Raw genomic sequence first — 21,894 nt, 5'->3', positions numbered from 1 at the left:
CCCCTTTGTGCTGCAGAGTGATGTTAGAGCCGCCTGTGAATCGCTGAAAATTACCCATTTTTGCGCTTCTGTTGCTGACAATATAAATTTTACCGCACATAGGATTGCGAACAGTTCAGCCGTTGTGGACGAAGTCGCACGAGATAACCTAAATGATTCTTGTTTGTTGAGGTGCGGTATAATGAATGATGAAGTTGAAGAGGTTGCTGTACTAGAGCCGTCTGTATAGACGTGTGTGTATCCTGAATACCGCATATATATCTGGTATAGTGCTAGTTGTTGAGCAGCTTGAATGAACATGTCTCTTTTGCTGAATATCCCTTCTACTGACAATTCAATTTTTGGAACTGTAAGCAGCCATGGAGGATATTCGATGTCTGAGTTCCAAAATTCATTTTCTGGCAATATGTGAAGATTTTTTTGAATTTCTATATGAACATAACTTCTATCTCGTTTCATTATGTCTAGAGCCAATGGGTGGTTTTTATGCTGGGTTTGAAGGCGGAAATAATGCGGCATGTTTCTGTAGTTCGCATAACTGGAAATGGTGATTGGCGAGCCTCAGCTATTACAAGAGAACTCGAAGTCGCTCGTGGAACTCCTAGACATAGGCGTAGCCCTCTAGCTAAATGTCTTTGAAGTCTCTCTTCTGACGTGTGGGAAAGTCCGTGTAAGATGGGCGCGGAATATGCAATTTTTTGTCGTATTAATGCATTGTAAACAGTCAGCATGGACGATACTGATCCGCCCCATGATGTGCCTGCAAGTCTGCGAAGTACAGTCACTATGGCATTGACCTCGTTTTCGAGTTTTTTTAAGTGGGGTGCCCAGGATAGCTGCCTATCAAGTATTATGCCAAGAAATCGATGCTGTGTGACAATCATTAGAGGGTGTCCTTCCAGATTAAGAGTGAAATTTTTTAACACCCTCCGAGTGAAGGGCAATACAGCAGTCTTTGCATGTGATAGTACCATTCCTCTTTCTCTCAAATATTGGTTGATGATATTTATGCCGTCTTGCAGTGCCATCTGGAGTAGTTGAGCTTTAGACCCAGATGTCCAAATACACACATCATCTGTATACAGTGAAAACTTTAACTGTGATGGCAGTCTTCGCGTTAAATCAGCCATGACGCAGTTAAAAAGGAAGGGGCTGAGTACGCTTCCCTGTGGTACTCCCTGTTTGACAATATGTTCAGAACTCTTTCCTTCACCCGTCTGAACAAATATTTTCCGACCTGATAAAAATTCAGAAATCCATCGCAAGGACCTGCCAAACAGACCAAGTTCCAACATGCTTAGCAGAACATGAACGTGACTAACGGTGTCAAATGCCCTCTTGATATCTAGGAATACTGCTATCGTCATGTTTCCACGTGCACGCTCGTGCTCCACACAGGTTACTATATCTAATATTGCATCCATTGTGCATCTATGTTTTCTAAAACCTACTAAGTAGTTGGACAGTACCTTCGTTTCATTACACCACCATTGAAGTCGCGCGTCAATCATTTTCTCCATTACTTTGCATAAACAACTTGTCAAACTAACGGCGCGGAAGGATTCAAGGCTCAAGGGCGTCTTACCAGGTGTTAAAATTGGTATGATTCGAGCCACTTTCCAAGAGTCAGGTACAGTTTCCTCTATCCATAAGTTATTATAGATGTCTAAGAGCGCATTTGTACCTGTCGGTCCGAGGTTTCTTAGCATATTGTACGTAATGCCGTCCGGCCCAGCAGCGGACTTTTGGCGACATGATGCAATTGCACATTGGAGCTCGTTTAATGTGAAAGTGTGATCTAATTGAGGATATTGGGCCCAGTAGCAAGCAGTAATTTTTCGCTTAGCCAACTCTACTGAAATATCAAATTCTGCACATTGTGATGAAAAGGCAGATCTGGAAATTAGCTCACAAAATTCATCTGCAACTATTATTTCACACGTGTCCCGGGCTACAGCGAGAGCACGAAATGGGAAGCTTTGTGTTACAGGTCCGCTTAAAGAACGAATTACTAGAAAAATTCGTGGGACAGCCGTGTGAGGAGACAGCGTGCCGCAGAAATCGCGCCAGCGCCGTTTGCCTAAGCTTTCCATTCGTCTGCGCATTACATTGTGCATTTTCTGAGCGTTTCTGTATGCTTCTAAACTTCCGCTCCGTCGGTAAGCTCTTTCGGATCGGCGTCGGATGGCTCTTAGGTGTTCATATTCTCCGTCAACTGCAGCATAGTCTTTTGGTATTGGGACCTTCTTTGTGCATATGTTCATATTATCCTGCAAAAATTCTGTAAATTTTTCCACTGTTGCATGTTGGTTAATTTGATCCGTTAGGCGGTATCGAAAAGCTTGCCAGTTGGTTAGTCTGCTGTAACGCCTGATATCATAGTGCATGCTAGGGTGGCTAACAAGAATGGGAAAATGATCACTTCCGTGCGTTTCCATATCTGTTGTCCATCCCACACCATTCACTAGATCATGTGAACACAGGGTAACATCTATGCAGCTTGAGTAATTATGTCCACGAAGGAATGTTGGCGACCCATCGTTCAAAACAGTCAAGTTGCATTTATCTATGGCGCATTCAATAACATTACCCCGTGCATCACAGTGATCACTGCCCCAGATGATGTTGTGTGCGTTGAAGTCGCCACATATATATACATTAGAATGAGCTATTTTGAATATATCCACTAGCGCTTCTACTGAAATCCGGTTTGAAGGTTGTAGATATAGATTAATCACTGTTATACAGAGCTTGCCAAAGGATACTTTACATGCGATGAATTCCGGGAAGTCTGAATCACTGGACTGAATTTGATAAGATGGTAGGTCCTTTCTGATGCACAGGAGCACTCTGCTAACAGCACCTTGACGAGAAGTCTTATATATCACATAATTCGAGAGGCGAAAGTCGTCAGTGATCCCCGCCTCTTGAATGCAAAGTATTGGGAAGTTGTATTGCACAAGCAGTTTACGAAAGTCAGCGCACTTTCTTCGAAGACTGTTGGCATTCCACTGAAATATGGAGACATTTTTGTAGCGGTTATTCATGTAGTGCCTGCCGCAGTTTCGGCCCGGATTGTTGACACAATAGTGCTTCTAGAGGCAACAAGGCTTTTACTTCTGGTAGGTTGTTTGCTTCCGGCAAAGCAGATAGGATTGCCTTAAGAGCTGCGAAAAGCATTGGCAAAATCAGTTGTGTCACCGATGCTGTAGTATGTTCGCTATTGCCTGGTGTTACTTCTGCGGTAGATGCGTGAGGTCGCTGAGAGAAATGTGTGGGAGTACAAGAGCTTTCTTGTGTCAAAGATGTTCATTCATTAAACAGTGGCACATACCTACTGGCCCAGTGACCCAAGCAGGCGTCAAAGGAATTCATTGAACAGCGGTACCTACCCAGACCCGCATCTACAGTGACGCATGTCGGCGCGAAGGAGGTTCGTCGAAGAGTATCACATATGTACTCTTTGTCAGTGACCCAATTTGGTAAATGGTTGGCTTCGAACCCTGTTTCCGCAGCACAGCAGCCCAACGAGCTAACTGTTCGGTGATGGACCCAGTGACGCATCTAGGCGGCAGGACGGTTAGGTACCAACACAGACAGACAGACAGACAGACAGACAGACAGACAGACAGACAGACAGACAGACAGACAGACAGATAGATAGATAGATAGATAGATAGATAGATAGATAGATAGATAGATAGATAGATAGATAGATAGATAGATAGATAGATAGATAGATAGATAGATAGATAGATAGATAGATAGATAGATAGATAGATAGATAGATAGATTAGATAGATTAGATAGATTAGATAGATAGATAGATAGATAGATAGATAGATAGATAGATAGATAGATAGATAGATAGATAGATAGATAGATAGATAGATAGATAGATAGATAGATAGATAGATAGATAGATAGATAGATAGATAGATAGATAGATAGATAGATAGATAGATAGATAGATAGATAGATAGATAGATAGATAGATAGATAGATAGATAGATAGATAGATAGATAGATAGATAGATAGATAGATAGATAGATAGATAGATAGATAGATAGATAGATAGATAGATAGATAGATAGATAGATAGATAGATAGATAGATAGATAGATAGATAGATAGATAGATAGATAGATAGATAGATAGATAGATAGATAGATAGATAGATAGATAGATAGATAGATAACGCTCCAAAAGTGCATGAAGTTCCCTTTGAATGCCAACGCAATAAAACAGTAATCGCATGTTGGCTGCTAAGGAAGAGGCTCATCTTCAACTCGCCCATTCAGTGAGATGGGCACCATCGTGGCGTACAGATCGTCCCGCACCGGGAGAACACTACAGGTGGTGCATTCTGCAGGTGGGAACCCGAACAGATGGCCACTTACAAAGTACTGATCTCCGGCTGGCCCTCGCGCCAACAGGATATCGATCGGAAACGAAAGCAACACACCCGCTTCTGTAATCCTTTGACCAAATAGATTCGCGTTTGGGGGCGACTGTCTCAGCATTTCATGGAATAGAGTACTTTTCCCATCCGCGTTACTTCGAATGTGATAAAAGAGTGTTTCCCATCGCTCTCTATTATTTTTTTCGGTCGGGCGCAACTCTAGAAAGCACATCACCATGGCAACCACGCGTTCTATCGAGCGCTGAGCAACCGGTGGAAAGTATATACTTTCGACAACTGATTATTTGTATTCGTGTAGCAAAATGTAAAAGAAAAACTCTTTTCTTCAGCAGCAGTGCGGTGTGATGAAATGAGCTCGTTCTAGAACGAACCGAATACAGCGTGGAATAATCTATCATTTTTCGTTCCTTTCAATGAAGACGCGGAACTTTTTTCTACCCGCGGAACTAAGGAGTTTTGATTAGTGCTCTTGTTACTACAGCTTTTTTGAGAAAGAGAGAGAGAGAGAGACCGATGGTAAGAAAATGGCCAAGATGATAACTATAGGATGAGCCTTGTTGCACATATACACAAAGATGCTCTTGCGTTCTTTGAAACCCACCGGCACATGATCCTGCCCATGACTGAATGGCCAACGCTTGAGCGCCTGCTTTAACATTTGGAAGCGACACTGCACTGTGCTGCTGAAGCAGACGAAGTGGCGTTGACATGATGGCGCAATCCTCTAATGTTTCCTAGTGTGTACTGTGAATAACTCCGCTTAACGAGTACACTGAGCTTTGCTCACTGAGTCTTACTCCGTTCTGTTTTCACAGAACGTAGAGCGTTGCCTGGTGTCGCATCTTGACGATCGTAACCCTTGAACGGTCGTCGAAGACACACCTAAGGAGAAGACGGGATCCGAGGAGAGAAAAAGTTTAAAGGAATGACTGTTCCAGGCCAGAATAACTCATCTCAATTTCAAATTGCTGGGAAGATCAAGCGGCCGACTGTTCATCGGAATGAGCAGTAGGGTGATTTCCAAAGAGTATGCCCACCGCAATGTTTGACCATTATTAAAATGAGGAACGGAAGGCACGAATTCTGCGGACGTTGTCGCCATTTTACCTACTCACGTGCGAATCCAATCTTCCACCATCTTTTTTTTTTTTTTTGCCGCCTGCGAAGTCACATCTCGGGAACTGAAATATGTCGGTACGACAGGTTCACGCTCCACTTGAGCAATTTCTCACTGTGTGGAGCGCTTTCAATGAATTTCATTTCGTTGTCGAGCGAAGTCAACACCGAGGCATGTGCTTCCAACCTTCGCAAACTTGATTGGCTATAACTAAATCGCATGGACGTGATAACAGAGAAACTTTGCGTTGAAAACCGACGCGAATATGAAACAATGATCAGCATTACACGTATTAATGGCAGGTAACCAGTGCCCAACTGGCGCTAACCACAGGAACACTAATGCCGTTTGCACACCGTAGCCCGTTAGTGTGCTCTTAGTAACCTTAAAATTAAATTATGTGGTTTTACGTGCAAAAACCACTTTCTGATTATGAGGCACGCCATAGTGGAGGAATTTGGACCACCTGGGGATCTTTAACGTGCACCTAAATCTAAGTACACGGGTGTTTTCGCATTTCGCCCCCATCGAAATGCGGCCGCCGTAGCCGGATTCGATCTCGCGACCTTGTGGTCAGCAGCCTAACACCATAGCCACTGAGCAACCACGGCGGGTTCTTAGTAACGTTTATGCGCTGCCTAACTGACATGTGCTCGTCTTTGCAACCATCCTAGATTGATACCCAGTTGTGCACACTACGTTTCTATGCGTCAATGTGGGAATGCTGTACTTCAATATCAAATCAGTGTGCTGATAGCTTTGCGGTCAAAGCGCACATACTGGACACTGGTTTTTAGTAATATGAAACAATGATCAGCATTGTTTCATATTACAACATATTACAAACAATGCAAACAGAGAAACCGCTACATCTTTTTTTGTCGAGATTCCTGTATTCGGCGCATGCGACTATAATTGGCATACGAGGAGTAATCGGCAATATAAAGCTTCTCTTGCGACAACATCTCCAACGCTTCCAGAAAAAGAAGCCAACAAAAGGACGTCGATACACGAACCAAATCCGCCAATGCGGATGTTTCGGAACAATACCCCCAGAGCCGTAAAACTCTTACTGCATCTCCGAACTGCCGTATCGCCTTAAGACAACCCCGAGGATTTCGATGGCATGCATGATTATCACTGGAAATAAAAGATTTCTTTACTCTAGTCACCCCGCCCCCCCCCAAAAAAAAAGAAGTGACACGTGATGTCGTATTGTTTGATCCTAGCGCATATCTTCTCTATATTTTTTTCCCCTATTGTATTCACCCTGAAAACTCAGTCGTCGTTTTACGTGCTCTTAATCGAGGTCGAACCACGACCCATTCGGTCCGTCGACAATTTCCTTTAAAGATCGGATGACACATTCAAGAACGAAACGCTGCAGCATCGCCTCCCCGTGTTTGGATTCTGAAGGCCAGTCGCTCCTCTTTTTGCCTGCTCTTATTATTACCGCGTACGCGATTTTGCGGTAACATTAATCTCATTCCTATCTCACAGCGCAGTTATTTCGCTGTTTCAGCGACACTACTGCGATCAAAAGCTTCAAGGGTCGTAAAATTTACGTTCCTCTAAACGCACCATTCTCAGCGTGAATCGTATTTCTCCTTTCGGGGCTTTCATATTTCCTGTAATCATTTCAGCCACGTCGGTTGAAACTATGGTAATGGCCGACAATAAATATGTTAAATTCGATGAAGCTAGAATTTACATGCGAAGACACACTGAGTTTTTCTTTTATCTTCTTCGCTGGCGCTCTTATGAATGCAGGGTATACCGATATGCGGGCTCTCTGAGACATAAACACCCGCAACGGTGGCTGAGGCATGACTGGCGCTACACGACGCGCTTTAACACGAGAGCAAGGTAGATGCATCGTAAAAAATAAAAGGCAGAAGAGTGAAAGGTAGCTCCGGTGTGTATCTTGTGAAGACTGATGACTGTAATAAAGCTGTGTTTGTATATGTAAATGAAGGCTGCGTAAACAAGTCCTCGTGGAACTACGGCGCACGGCACTCGTTCGCCGGTGCAGCTGAAATGGAAAAAAAAGAAATTCGGAGAAACCATTACTCATCATGGTCATCACACTATACGATAATCGTAAGATCATCTGGCTGCATGGTCACTGCGGCGATATGGGCTACCATCTTGCTTATGAAGCTGTGCCATTGTCCCGTGGTATAACACAATGTCCATGCTCATACTATCATGAAGAATGGACACTGCTACCGAACTTAGCCGAATTGCTAGCTACGTCACGCTGGCTCTTTCAAAAATTGGAAAATTGCAACCGTCGTTTGTCCATGCTTGATTTGTCACTGCATCTGCGGGGATCAGCACTCTGATGTGCCGCCTACTACGCCAATGATTGTGCGGGCAGCCTTCACAAAATCGTAATCCTTCCGGATAAGAGCGGCTGATTCCCGCATATGCTGCCACTGGAATTGAAGGCATTCATTTTGTATAGTGGTGTATTGTGGCGGCGTCGGGAACTCTAGGGACAAACCCACTAGTCAGCAAGAACCATAACAAGAACGGGCTGTTAATACCGCGCGCTAGTAACTTCTTCTTCCTCTTCTTCTTGTTCGCCATGTTTCCGTTTAATGCCGATATATATATCCTTATCGTCATGGTCCTTGCTGCACTATACCTATATACAGACACAGCGATACAGGTCATTTCTAGCACCACCTCAGCCACTGCACCTGCATCGGCGTCCAACGTCAGTCTCTTCGGTGCACACTGAGCTAACAGGATGCAGAGATTCTCGGGGCTTGCCAACACCTATCATCAGGCCAGAATACTGCATGAGCTCAAAGAACTTTTCTAAAATCAGCTGACCTGAGAAGACCCGTATAGGCAGCCTGTCTCTGCATTTCTGTGTGCGTGAACTCTCTCTTATTTCGTTTTTGCCTTCTACTGCTTTATTTAGATCCCTCATGCCTTCTCAGCCGTGCGGCGTAGACAACCAGACGTCCGTCTGGTCAAACTCCTTGAAGTTTCTTGTTTTCTCTCTTTCTCACTACCACTTTCACGTCCTTCTTGATAGTAAGTACCGGGTTATCCGGTACTTACTACCGTACTATCCGTACTTAGTACCGGGCGCTTTAGAAAACGACGATGCACGTGTGACCATTCAGACTTTGCTACCCCGGCCTAAAGTATAGCAATTTCAAAAATGCATGCGCCATCAGGTAATGGAAATGCAGACCCAACGTTTTTTATTGACATGAATAAGTAACTAGATGGCACTAACAGTTGGTGCCGACCACTATTGCACCGGGGGCAAATAGAAATATGCCACAGGTCCCAGAACATCATCACAAGTGTAAATGAAACACATAAATCATGGTATAAAAAATCCTCGTGTCCACTCCGGCTTGAAATTAGTACGAACATTACAACAAAACCGGCCAATCACTATGCAGGGATCAGAGAATGAAATAGGTTGGGCTTCACATGAAATTCGGAAATTAAGGAGAGCTGAAGAGACATATACGGTGATTCATATCAGCATGGAAGCGCTTGGAAATATGGGTAGGAGTACGAACTCCTAGCGCTAGACCAAGTATGAATGAGGCCAGCGTTCTCAGTGATGCATGATAGCACTTCAGCACGCCTATACCTCCTACTAACTCAGCACGGTCAGATGAATTGCGCACGCAATTGAAGTTTCTCATGAGAACGGCAGAGCAATCGCAATCTAGCAGCTTAGGAACACATAGCTTCAAAGTATCTAATTCGATTAGCTTCGTCATTTAAAGCATAAACATTAACTACACGCCACAGTAAACTACGCAACTGAAAGTCGCAACTTACGAAGCGGCCCTCGCTGTCAACATTATAAAGAAAACGTTTATTCAAAAACGGAAAACAGCCTTTTGAAAGGCCAGTACCTGCGATACCCCAACAGCTTATCAGCGAGGGGAGGCTACAGGGCATTGCCGATCATCTCACCGCCCTTTCACTTTTTCTCCTGAATAGTGACAAAGTCAACGCGGCCATGAGAGAATAATCGGCGCAGCTGTACCTGCTTCTGTCGAGACCTCAGACCTCGCACATTGTAAGTCGCAAAGCTCAGTTGCGGTGACAGCGCCATGGTGACTGAATATTGTTTTGCGCATGTTGTCTCGAGGTTGATGACACCTCTCGAGAGGTGACACCTCCACTTTTGACCTTCATAGTCGAGAGCTTCACATCTTCTTGGATGCTTTACGGCGAGATCCTTGCAAGGAAAGGCGGATTGGCTTCAGTGGAGAAGCCTTCCCTCTTCTCCGATGACCTTGTGTCATAGAACACACAGCGCTTTGCTAGCACAACAGCAGCGAGCACACCTGCAGTAAAATTCTCGCTAGGCTGTAGTGCAGTGCGCTGCAGAGTAAGCGCTGGCATGGTAGACACACTCGCATTACAACTTTCTTGCGGAGCAAGTGGTGCACGGTCGAAGCACACACTACATCTTGAGGGGAAGACGATGGGAGGGCACCGTTTTCTCAGCTGCAGATGGTTTCTCCTGCGGTGGTGCATGCTGTAGAAGCGCACTTGGCTCACAATGGTGGTGTACCTTGAGCCGCAACTAACGTCGCTGATTCGATGGCTCCTGCAGCTGACAGGTCTCCTGTTGCATCGGGGACTTCCGTGGTGTCCTTGAGATGTTCTTCGACCCCCTATCAGGTGGACGCGTGTCATGTCGGATCTTGTCAGCATGTGTCAAAGCACACCCATCAGCTGAGTGCCACCAAATCGGTGGCAATTATCGCAGCGAGGCATACGGCACTGACGGCACATGTATCCCACTTTAATACAATGAAGGCACAGTGGCGCACTTCCGGGGATTAAAATAAGACAGTGTGTGCCACATACTTTCAACAGATGCGGGAAAAACCTGACAGAGACACCACCATTCAATGATAGCACGACGTGCTGCTTCAAAGTACGCATGTCTGCCACGTCTGAGACTCCGCGATTTTGAATCTTGATGCATGTCATTTTCCCATAATACTGAAGCGCGTCTCTTGTAAGTAATCTTCTAAATGCTCAGGAAGCCACAGGAGCTTCATTTTCACGGCTTTTTGCTCGAGGTATATCACCAGAGAGCGCCAGTTCTTAACTAAGACCTCGCATGGTTCGTTTTGTTTTTGCCACAGCGGTTTTGCAAGTTGCCATTGAAACATTTATGCAACATCTGAAACTGTTCGATAGAGCTGGTCTCTTTCAGGTCAGTGATGTTACGTAGAGTACCTCTCAAATATCTGACTTGGTATGGATGTCCAGCAAGGTCGGCAAGAAGAAAGACTGAATTCAGAACAAGCTTACTTCTAGATAACTACATACGCGCCGTGGTAGCTCAGCAGCTATTACGTTGCCCTGCTTAGCATGAGGTCACGGGATTAAGTCCCGGCCACGACAGCCACAATTTCGATGGGGGCGAAATGGAAAAACGCCCGTTTACCAAGCACTGGGGGCACCTTAAAGATCCCCTGGTAGCCAAAATTATTCCGAGGTCCCCGACAACGTGTGCCTCATAATCAAATCATGGTTCTGGCACGTAAAACCCCAAAGTTCAATTCAGCATTGCGATATCTCGCGTAAGCTGTAAGCTTGGTGCTGCAATTCCTATAAGTTTTGTTATTTCTTTCCCTTTGTTTTTTTAGCAGTAGATTTCGAAACCAATGATTTGACTATCCATCAGTAATTTCAATCTTTTTTCTTTTATATACTGAATTTTTTTTTACATATCGGTAAACTTAAGGTTCTCTCGTGATAGCGTCTCTGCATTTCAAGTACCTAAAGCATAATAAGCAACTATTGGAGTTGGACTGTATACAGTGAGCGATTCCTTTCAATGGCCTCAAGCTTCGATGTATACTACACGCACTACCGAAGCCCTAGCGGAGTGTGCCAAATTAGGTTTAACCATCTGTGACTCTTGAGCGCGCTCCCAAATAGAGAGTACTTACGTGGCATCCCGTATACACAATATTGTTCTATTCGCAGCTTCCTCTCCGCTGCTGGATATAAGAGGATCGAGATAACAGCTCCTTTTCGCCTTGCTGTCTGTAGAACAGTATGGGGGCCTTTGTGACCCCCTGTGGCAGTTGGAGCACAGCTATAAAGCTTCTTCCTGAGATTACAGTTCCCGCGCGACGACGTGCCACGATAACCACGTGGCCACTTGCAGGTAACCGTGACCAGGTGCCCATGCCAATCCGTGAGTCGCCCTTTCAAAACGAATATTATTCCACTATAATGCCAGTTGCACGTGCGATGCATGCCCGTTCGCTGCAGCAGAAAAGTCGCGTTCAGTGTGCGCTGTCCGGCTTCATGAGGAATCCCCTTCAACACCGTCTGCCTTATTTGCGGTGCGCGTGGTGGTCGAGCGTGCTGCGTCTTTTTCTTTCTTTCTTTCTTTTTCTTTTTTTTACCTTCTTCGCCTCCGTATACCGGTTTCCCTTCGCCCTCAGCCGCAAACAAATGACGTGGAGCCACTATTGTGGCGGCGCCAGCTGATGACGGAGAAAAAGAAAAAGCACTGCAGCGCGGGAGCGCTTCCACACGGCGGAGGAAGTGCGGTTGGGGGCACCAACAGACAAGCGGGTTTACTGAGGCACACACGGCAATATTTGGCTCTGAGCAGTATACGACTATACTGGCAGAACGGTGGTCGGCGCTCAGAAAGCTCGCCTCTTCCGCCTTCATCCCTTTTTTTCTTATTTTTTCTTTTGTCTCTCTCATTCTGTATCACCGGTGTGGCAAATGAATGCCGAACGTAATACGTCTCCACGCGTGGCCTATTTCCCATACGACCAAACACAGAACCCGCCGGGAACCTCGCGTCTGCGAAAGCTCCGCGTGCTCGTAAAGCTGCACTGGGTTATTGTGTTTACGCACGATGCTCAACCGCCCTGTGAGTGCCTGTGTTTCGGCTCTGAATAAGAGAGCACGGGACCTGCGTTCTCGCTGAGCGAGATGGTTCGCTGTACATTCGCGCGGCTATAGAGGAACAACTTTTCTTGCCGCTCTTGCGCGTCACGTCGAGTAATATTAGATTGAGGGCGTGAGTGTAGTTTACCAGGCAAGCGCAACATCCGGCATTGAGGACGCTTCTCGGGATATCTCGCGATACCAGCTTACCCCGCAAACGACCCAGCCAATCTGCGGCAGCTACAGAGTGTCATTCTGCTCTGACGAATGCTGCGAGGCATCTACACTAGAATAGTTTGTAGCCTGTTAAGTTCCTAGTCCTTGTCTGCACTCAGTTCCTAGAAGAATGACTACCTTCGCAGTGTTGTTTCTTTTTGTGCGTCACTGTAAGAGATTGCCTGTAGAGCTGTTTCAAACATATAGCGTTTATGCTGGCTCTCAGTGAGCCATTGCCTTGTCTTTGATCGCATTACTTTATATTGCGTTCAGCACCGACTTCCCGATTCTATGAGCGACATTACCCTCGTTTGTATGCTCTGCAACTTTTATTTTTCTTTTTTTTTCTTTTATGTGGCAGTCGTGTTGTGGTTTCCGCGGTCAGGCTTATCAGCACACCTGGACGCTGCGCACTACCTTACCTTGGGGGCCGTATTTTGTAACAGTATATATAGCTTTTCTTTTCTTTCTTTCTTTTTCGTCATCACCCCGAAGGTGTTATTGTAGCTACAGGCCATTCAGCGCTTCATTCGGGCCCCGTGATCGGCCCATAGCTCTCCCTATCGAGGAGGCCGGACAGATACCTGCAGTACCACCCGGCGGTAGACAAACTCCTTGACGTCAGAAACGCGTGAATCCCCCGCCAAGGGCTATCTTGGCCACCTCCCACCTCCGCGAAGACAGCAAACTGGACGTGCGTCTGGTTAACCTCCCTGCCTTGCCTCTCTCTCTCTTCCTCTCTCTCTCTCTCTCTCTCTCTCTCTCTCTCTCTAGGCCATTCAGTGAGCCGCATGAACAGAAAAAAGAAGAAAACCTATAATGGTCTGTTCCAAAATACAGTCTGTAAATTGCGTTTTGCCACCATTTCCCGTATATCTCGAAATTTTCTCGCTACTGTTGTTCGTGAATACGTCATTTTAAAACACAATATCGTGTATCGTATACATTTGCTGCCCATTACTTTACATTGCAGCCTACCTAGCTGCAATGTTTAATTTATTTGTTCAATTATTCATTTGTTTGTTTGTTTGTTTGTTTGTTTGTTTGTTTGTTTGTTTGTTTGTTTGTTTGTTTGTTTGTTTGTTCGTTTGTTCGTTTGTTTGTTTGTTTGTTTGTTTGTTTGTTTGTTTGTTTGTTTGTTTGTTTGTTTGTTTGTTTGTTTGTTTGTTTGTTTGTTTGTTTGTTTGTTTGTTTGTTTGTTTGTTTGTTTGTTTGTTTGTTTGTTTGTTTGTTTGTTTGTTTGTTTGTTTGTTTGTTTGTTTGTTTGTTTGTTTGTTTGTTTGTTTGTTTGTTTGTTTGTTCTGACCACAAGCGCGTCAATGCACTTCGTGACTTACTGGTGACCAGCTCTCTCGTGGACTGCCTCAGTGTGCAACTCCCGTGTTATTTGGATGTCAGTGCTGTGTTATGGATTTCCACTTATTAAGTTTGTGCTCAAGTTTGAGTGTCAGTGATGTTTTCTAAGAATCGCGTGGCATTTTCCCAATGCGATATGTGTACTGCACCAAATACCTAAACCGTGTTTTCGGTGCTGATGCCGCCATGCCAATATACTATAGTGCATGCCATTTGTGTTAAATTTGTTGTGCAATGTTCCTTATTTAGCCTTGTTCTATGCACATGTTTTTCTTTCTTTCCAGGTAAACGTGAGTCTGGACCTTAGAACACCTGACGCTAAGGAGGCCTGCCTTCCAGTTGTAGCTCATCTAATAATTGTTTTTAATAATTCGGAGATTAGTAAGAATGTGAATGAAACGATTTTGGTTGAATAGTTTAATGAACTCGTAAAACATTAGGTTCGCTGCAGTTTTTCCCGGATCAGTATTGGTATACGTCGTGAGCCAGAACACAACCCAAAAGCGGACGCTGAAGGCGGCACCAGCTTCAAGATCTCCAACCAGCTCTCCATGATGTCCTAAAGTGCACTAATGTACGACTAAGGGCAGCGATCAAAATTATAAGAAATAATAATGAATTACGCTACATTTGAATATAAGCTCGACGCATCACGCGTGGGAACTTCGAATAAGAGGGCGCAAATGCGGGAAACGTTCGCATGAGAACAAGGAATGTCGCTGGCGCGACATTCCTTGTTTCGCGATTGTCAACTACTTCAAGCCTCCAGCTTCCTGTGAACTTCTGTCTTATTAGGATTGACACTTTGGTAAGGACCTCAAGTTGGGAAACGAAAACGGGGCCTTCCTTCCTTGGGCTCATGGGCTGCTGAAGAACAAATGAAAAGCTAAACTTAAAAATTCGGTTCCTGGAACTGCACTGTTAGCAATGAGGGATGCCGTAGTGGAGGGCTGCGAATTATTTTAACTACCTAGGCTTCTTTGTAGGGATAATAAAAAGAAGCGCTAAATCTGATCAAACTCATAATTAGGTATTCCCTGGAAACTGTACTTCCGTGTGGCTCTCAGTTCCTAGGATTGCCGACAAGGCTTACATGCCACCAATAGCCTCAAAGCTGTGGTATCTTTCTCTACTAAATCAGTCCTATTTTGACACCGTACTAATCTACACGGAAGGTTCTACCAGTTCCGAAAGCTTTACCGAAACTGTAATTGTCCCATCGAGCTCCGTCTCTTACAGCTCAAGTTTTCGCATGCCGGTGCTGACACAAACATTCAAAAAATCATTTTTTTGTGTAGAAAAAATAACACGTTTTTGTAACTTCTCATATACATGTAAGATATGGAGACCTCGCTAATGATGTATCACATAAATTTTTTAGGCTGAATATTTTTCCGACCTTGAAAACAAAGTTCTTCTGCAAAAAAAAAAATGTTTGAACATTGCACTTTCTTTTGAGGCAATATTTTGAACCTCCAAAGCTTTAAATATTTCTCCGCTATATTATGTTAACCGGGCTACCGTTCTGTAGGTAATTTGTGCCTTCTGGATTTTCCTCGGTTCCACAAAACATATCCAAAAGTTGCAATTTTACTCACTTTTCCCGGTGTCAAAAGCGCTCGAAATATGGAAATATTTCAAACATTCTCTATTTCGGCCGTCACACGACTTCATTGTCTTGCCATAGACACCATGTGGAATGTCTGAATCATACAATGTGCCTTTGAAAAAAAAAATTGATTGCTGCCTTCTAGCTCACTTGGGCAAGAACAATAAATATTCGGAAAGATGGTAAAAACCTTTTGGCAGAAAAAAATAAATGTGGAGAACAACTTTCTAACCTTAACCAGCATGTGGAAATTGTTTCAACTATATCTGTGATGGTTGAAAAAAGGCTGGTTGATTAGGCGTGAAATGACCCACAGGCCAGTCGCTCTCAAGAAAGACAAAAATGCCTTCATGAAAACGTACCACCAAGCTATCAAGAATGGCGGCACTATCAATATCAATATCAATATCAACTATCAATATTGGCGGCAATGACAGTGCTGATGAAACGGCATGCTCGACTCACCAGTATGATCAATCAGCGCGTCCGAATACCTGATACCTGATATATGCAGCACGTGATACAACAGCGAGAACCTCTATATGTTCTCAACTGTACTGCTGTGGAGAACCGATGCAACGTAACGTAACAACTTTTTCACTTGCACGTAGCTCTACACTTCAACATTGGAATTCGCCAGATTTTACCAACTCTAGATTCTATTCGCTGACATGGCCACTTCGCCTACCACCTGGGTTCTCCCATCGTGAAACAGCTTTCGTGCGCCGCCTGTCGTTGGGCAACGCTTACAGGGTCCGTTCTCAAAGTAGTAGGACTGGTTTTTTCCTGGGCGAACGGGCGGACGAGAGGCGGTCTGCGCGCGCAGGATCGGTGAAGGTGGATAATGGGAAGGAAGGAAGGAAAACTTTATTTGGTCCTGCAAGTAGTCATAATTGACCGCTAAGCGGGCCGCTCCCACGTCGGGACCGGAAGACCAAGCCTCACGGCCACGTCGTGAGCCTGCTGGACGGCCCAGAATTGTTCATCCAGGTCCGGGCTGCGAAGTACAGCCTCCCACCTGGACGCCCCCTTGATCGCTGAGTCTTCAATTCTTTTGCAAGACCAGAGCATGTGTTCGAGCGTGGCTAAAGTACCACAGTCTTGGCAATAAGGCTCTGTATACGTCTCCGGATAAAACATGTTCACTCTCCATGGGCAAGGTTAAAGGGACACTAAAGTGAAAAGTGATTTCTTCTGCATCAGTAAATCACCGTTCTACAACACCAAAAACAACACCCTTACAACGATAGGACGTTTGGTAAGCGAGAAAAAGCGCAAGAACGAAATACGGGTGGCGACGCCTACTTAAGTTCCCGCAGCTCGGGGCTGTGACGTCATGGATTTTGATGGCATCTTCTAGGGCCTATATACTAATTATATATAGCGGTACAGATTGACTACATTGTGTTCTAAAGGAACCAAATATTAAACATGCCAAGTTTCGGGAACCTTTATTCAGCCAACGCGGACCAAATGCGAAAACAAACTTTGGAATCCCTGACGTCACGCTGACGTACCGGCGCTGGCGTTTCGGCGCGAAATTCAAATACTGATACTTGGACCTTCATTTTCTCATCTAATATTCAAACTATTTTCTTGAAATGACTGCCTGCAGGGTTCTCAAACAATGCTTTATTAGTCTACACTGATTTATTGTTTCCCTTTAGTGTCCCTTTAAGTACGAGTCTGTAGTAAGCGTAATGTAAGTGCCTGAGCCCTGTTTAGTTTAGGATGCGGCAAACTGTAAACCCTGCGATTAAGAAGGTAATACTTCGTGATTTCATTGTATGTGGAAGGGGGGTCTCTGTTCTCGGGTAGTACCGCCACGCTGTTGCGCGGGGCAGAGCGGAGTTTAAGATCTCGCGCTGCCTCATGCGCGGGCTCATTGAGATTCGGAGGGGCTTCCTCGATCATCCCAAGGTGAACAGGGAACCAACATAAGTAGTGTTGAGAGATCTCACATGTCTGCATAACTTTAAAAGCAACCTTAGCCACCCAGCCCTTCTGAAAGGCCCTAACGGCCGACTTTGAATCGCTGTATACAAAAGGCCTGCGCCTGTCAACCAGGGCGATCGAAATAGCCGCTTGCTCCGCGACCTCTGGCCTATCAGTCCGAACGGTAGCAGCGTTAACGACACTGCCCTCATTGTCCACGATAACTATGTAAGCGCCTTTCTCTCCTCCTTAAAAGAAGCATCCACGAAGCCAACCTTCTGATTCTCATCACGCATGAGTCTCAGCAGGCAAGCTCCCTCGGCCTTTCTTCTAGCAACATTTCGCTCCGGATGCATGTTCCTGGGAACAGGCTTGACGTGATACCGATTACAGACCTTCAAGGGAATACCGACATGAAGCTGCGAAATCTTCTCCTGAGGAACACCTAACTCTCTCAGAATCTGCCGACCCATGCTAGTCATAGAAAGACGCACCATCTGCGTCCCCTCCTGAGCCTCAGCTATCTCATCCAAGGTATTATGAATTCCCAGCTGGAGAAGTCAGTCGGTGCTCGTGCACTTTGCCACTCCCAACACTTTCTTCGTAATCTTCCTAATCTGCGTGTCAAGCTGCTCCTTCTCCGATAATGGATAATGGAAACGCTGGGGAAAATCGGCAGTCGGCTCTCGACCGTTCAAGAGAGCAGGTTGCTTGTACTGTGAACCCCTGTCGAAACGCCCCGTCAGGGTGAATCGTGGAGCGCTTACTGGATCAGCGATACGCGATCAAATCTTGTGTAAGGGTTGGTAAAATGGGCAAAAAAACTCAAAACGTCATTAAGGAGGCCTACGGTGATGCTTCCATGGGTAGATCAGGTGTTTTTGAGTGGCACAAGCTGTTCCGAAAAAATATGGAAATAGTGGAAGACGACGACCGCTCCGGACGCCCTTCGATCAGGAAGACCAATGAAAATGTGTCGCGAGTGAGAACTTTACTGAAAAATGATCATAGGATGAATATCAGAATGATTTCTGGTGACTTCATCATTCCTCAAACCCGAGTTCTTGAGATCGGGACAGAAAACTTAGCGATGAGGAAAGCGTGCGCGAAGTTTGTGCCCCGAGTGGTTGTCAGAGGAGCAAAAGGCCAACCGGAAAGCGATCTGCCTGGATTTTCTTCATCATGTGAACGAGGACCCCGACTTTTTTGGCAGTGTAGTGACCGGTGACGAGACGTGGGTGTTTGATTAGGACCCGGAGAGCAAGCGCAGAGCTCAGAATTACCCACCCCTTCTTCCCCAAGCCCCACGAAAGCACGAATGAGCAAATGCAAGCAAAAGTCCATGCTCATTTGGTTTTTTGATCGACATGAAGTTATCCACAAAGAGTTCGTACCACCCTGACAAACAATTAAGGCAGTTTTCTAAGTGAAAGTCTTCAAAAGACTACGAAAATTCATTGTTCGTGTCCGCCCAGCAACTGCGAACAATTGGCGGCTGCACCATGACAACGCGCCGAGCCACACAGCGTTCCGCGTAGCGGAGTGTCTTGCCCAGCACAAGGTGGCAACGCTGCCTCAGCCCCCCTACAGCCCCGACTTGGCCCCAGCGGACTTTTTTCTATTCCTGGGAATAAAATTGACGTTCAAGGGGAAGCATCACGGATCGGTAGAGGCGGTTCAACAGGCCTTGACGCGGGAGCTAAACAGCATTCCGGTCCAGGCGTGGCTGGAGGCGTACGAAAACTGGAAAACACGTTGGCAGCAGTGTGTAGATGCGGAATGGTGCTACTTTGAAAAATTCTAATCGTTTGTACTATTATCATGAATGATATTTTTTTAAGGTTACTCCTACTACTTTCAGAACATACCCTGTATTTATTCCTCGTCGGAATCGCCAACAGTGCCGTATATGCCGCTCGGGATGACACCACAGAACACCTTCCGCACCAATTTCCAACCAACGACTCTCAACCACATCTTCTGCGTATGAGTGTTATCCGCTTATACGACGTGCCCGTTCTCGGAAGCTCACATCCTGGGACCTTGGTCGCAGACCTCTGTGCACAAGGCCACCAAAGTGCTAATGCGCTTTTTGAACACAGCCAAAATAGACGAGAGGTTGTGCGTGTACATTTATCGTGAGTGAACACTAATCTGCGAGCAGGTGCACAGTGAATTTCCTTCTTCTTATCTCCCTATCTTTATTTCTTCCTTCCCCACGCGTGGGCAACCAACCAGGCGAGACCTTTGTTAACGTCTTTGCCTTTCCTTTTTCTATCTATCTATCTATCTATCTATCTATCTATCTATCTATCTATCTATCTATCTATCTATCTATCTATCTATCTATCTATCTATCTATCTATCTATCTATCTATCTATATTGTCCTTAACTCCGCAGTAAGAGCGAGATTTCAAGTCGCGAAAATAAAAAGCTAAACTTCCGCTCTTTCAATTTTACGCCACAACTCCAGCTCCGGCACGTTAGTGTGACTTCATGGATTTTACAGCACTGTCTCTTGTTTGGAAGTTCATGGAAGCTTGCTCGATATTGAATCTTTGACCATCTTCAAAACACAGTGTAGACTGTATTTACCAATAGACTTGTTATCACGTGTACACTGCTTTGCTTATTTTTGGCAGTGACCGTCTTCATCTTATTGTGACTGATATCGAGAAATGTCACATAATGCCCGAGCCGACCCTATAGGTCCTGTATGTGAAGATTCTTTAATGGTTGCCGCGATTCTTCCGCTAGAGAGCCCTCGTTGCTTCACCGACACTAGCCCCGCGATTATATTTACTGGACCCGAGCAGATGCCTTTAAAACCTATGACGTCATGGCGACCAGGTGTGGAAGTTTCAAAACGACATCGCCGCTCATCCTTCGTAATTGCGTCGTTTATGTCTTACTGCGCTTCCTCTCGAGACAATAGTTACTTTTCTTTTTTTTCTTTTTTTTGTGATTAGAAAAGTCTAGTTTACTAACTCTGCTCAACTTTTTTTCTAGATAACTTTAGCCTCCCTTTAACGTACACCCAAAGCTCAGTTCACGAGCGTTTTTTCTTCTTTTCTTTCTTTTTTTTTTCACCCCCACGTGTATGTCACCGCCAGGAGCGGGCATTCGATCGGCACAACGACAAGGCCACTCAGTCTCCTCGGTGGTTAAAGTTAAGTTTGCGTAAGTTGTCAAAAACTAATAAGGCACTGCCGATAGTTTAGTGTACGAACTACGTAAAGGCCGTCTGTCAGAACATACACAGCATTGTGACAGTGCCATTTACTACTCACGTTTTTTTTTTTTTCGTTATGGCGCTAGGCTATGTCAACCCCCCCCCCCCCCCCAGCCTCTCATTTTCCCTTGGTCAAAACTTTACTGCTTTATCTTCCTTCCTTTGTTGCTTAGAAATTCCAAACTTGCATGACATGTACGATGAATTGAAGCAGCCGATATACTGAGGTGTCGTTAAGTACAAAACAAAAATGCCCAAGTCAACTAAGAAAGTCGTCACTTCTTTCTATTTCTTCTCCACGAAAAGTTTTCTAGAGATGACAAAGCCTTTCTTCTTCGCTTTCTACGTGCCTGTAGATGATTAGGTTCTGGCATAGACAGTGCAGGCTTCCCAGTACATTAATATTGATCACCGTTCCCCTAGAGAGAGTTTGAATGGCGGATTTCTCCTCACAAGGGGATTACGAAAATGCGCTCCGACAAACGAGTTCCGAAAACTAGTTAGGTAATTCATTTTTGAGCAGTTGTTCTTCTCGGGAACTGGTTAAATCACTCGTTGTAGCTGCATCGACTGCAATAGCATTCACTTCTTTTTTCGAAACCTAATACAGCTATCGGATAGTTTACAGACATATGCCGGAATTTTCAGGAAGCTGTTGAGTAGGTATTCGTGGCAGCCTAAGAAGGTTAGAGTACACGCTCACATGCACGCATGCAGCCGCACATATATACTCAAGAAAGATCCCCCTTTTGCACAATCGCAGAAATGTTACTGCCAAGATGGTTAACCAACTATCTCAGAGCAGCTACAAGCTCACCTATATGTTCACTATATTGCTGTTTCTATGGAGTTTGCGTGCAGTTTGGCTGCCCATTAACTAATCAAGACCCCGCTGAGCACGTGCTGGTGGGCGAGTTGGTTATAGATGATTACGACGAAAGCGCCAAATAAAACGACGGGCAAAAGAAGACGACACGTGACAACCACGTAGGTGAACTAACAACTGGGGGTTTTATTTCTTGACACAGTAATAAATAGCAGCAGCCAAGAGTCAAAAACATCAAGAGAGGAATCATGTCG

This window comes from Dermacentor albipictus, chromosome 1 (genome assembly GCF_038994185.2).
Source record: "Dermacentor albipictus isolate Rhodes 1998 colony chromosome 1, USDA_Dalb.pri_finalv2, whole genome shotgun sequence".
In the NCBI taxonomy this organism is placed as follows: domain Eukaryota; kingdom Metazoa; phylum Arthropoda; class Arachnida; order Ixodida; family Ixodidae; genus Dermacentor; species Dermacentor albipictus.
The sequence above is the reverse complement of the archived record's forward strand: the minus strand, read 5'-3'. Positions refer to the sequence as shown.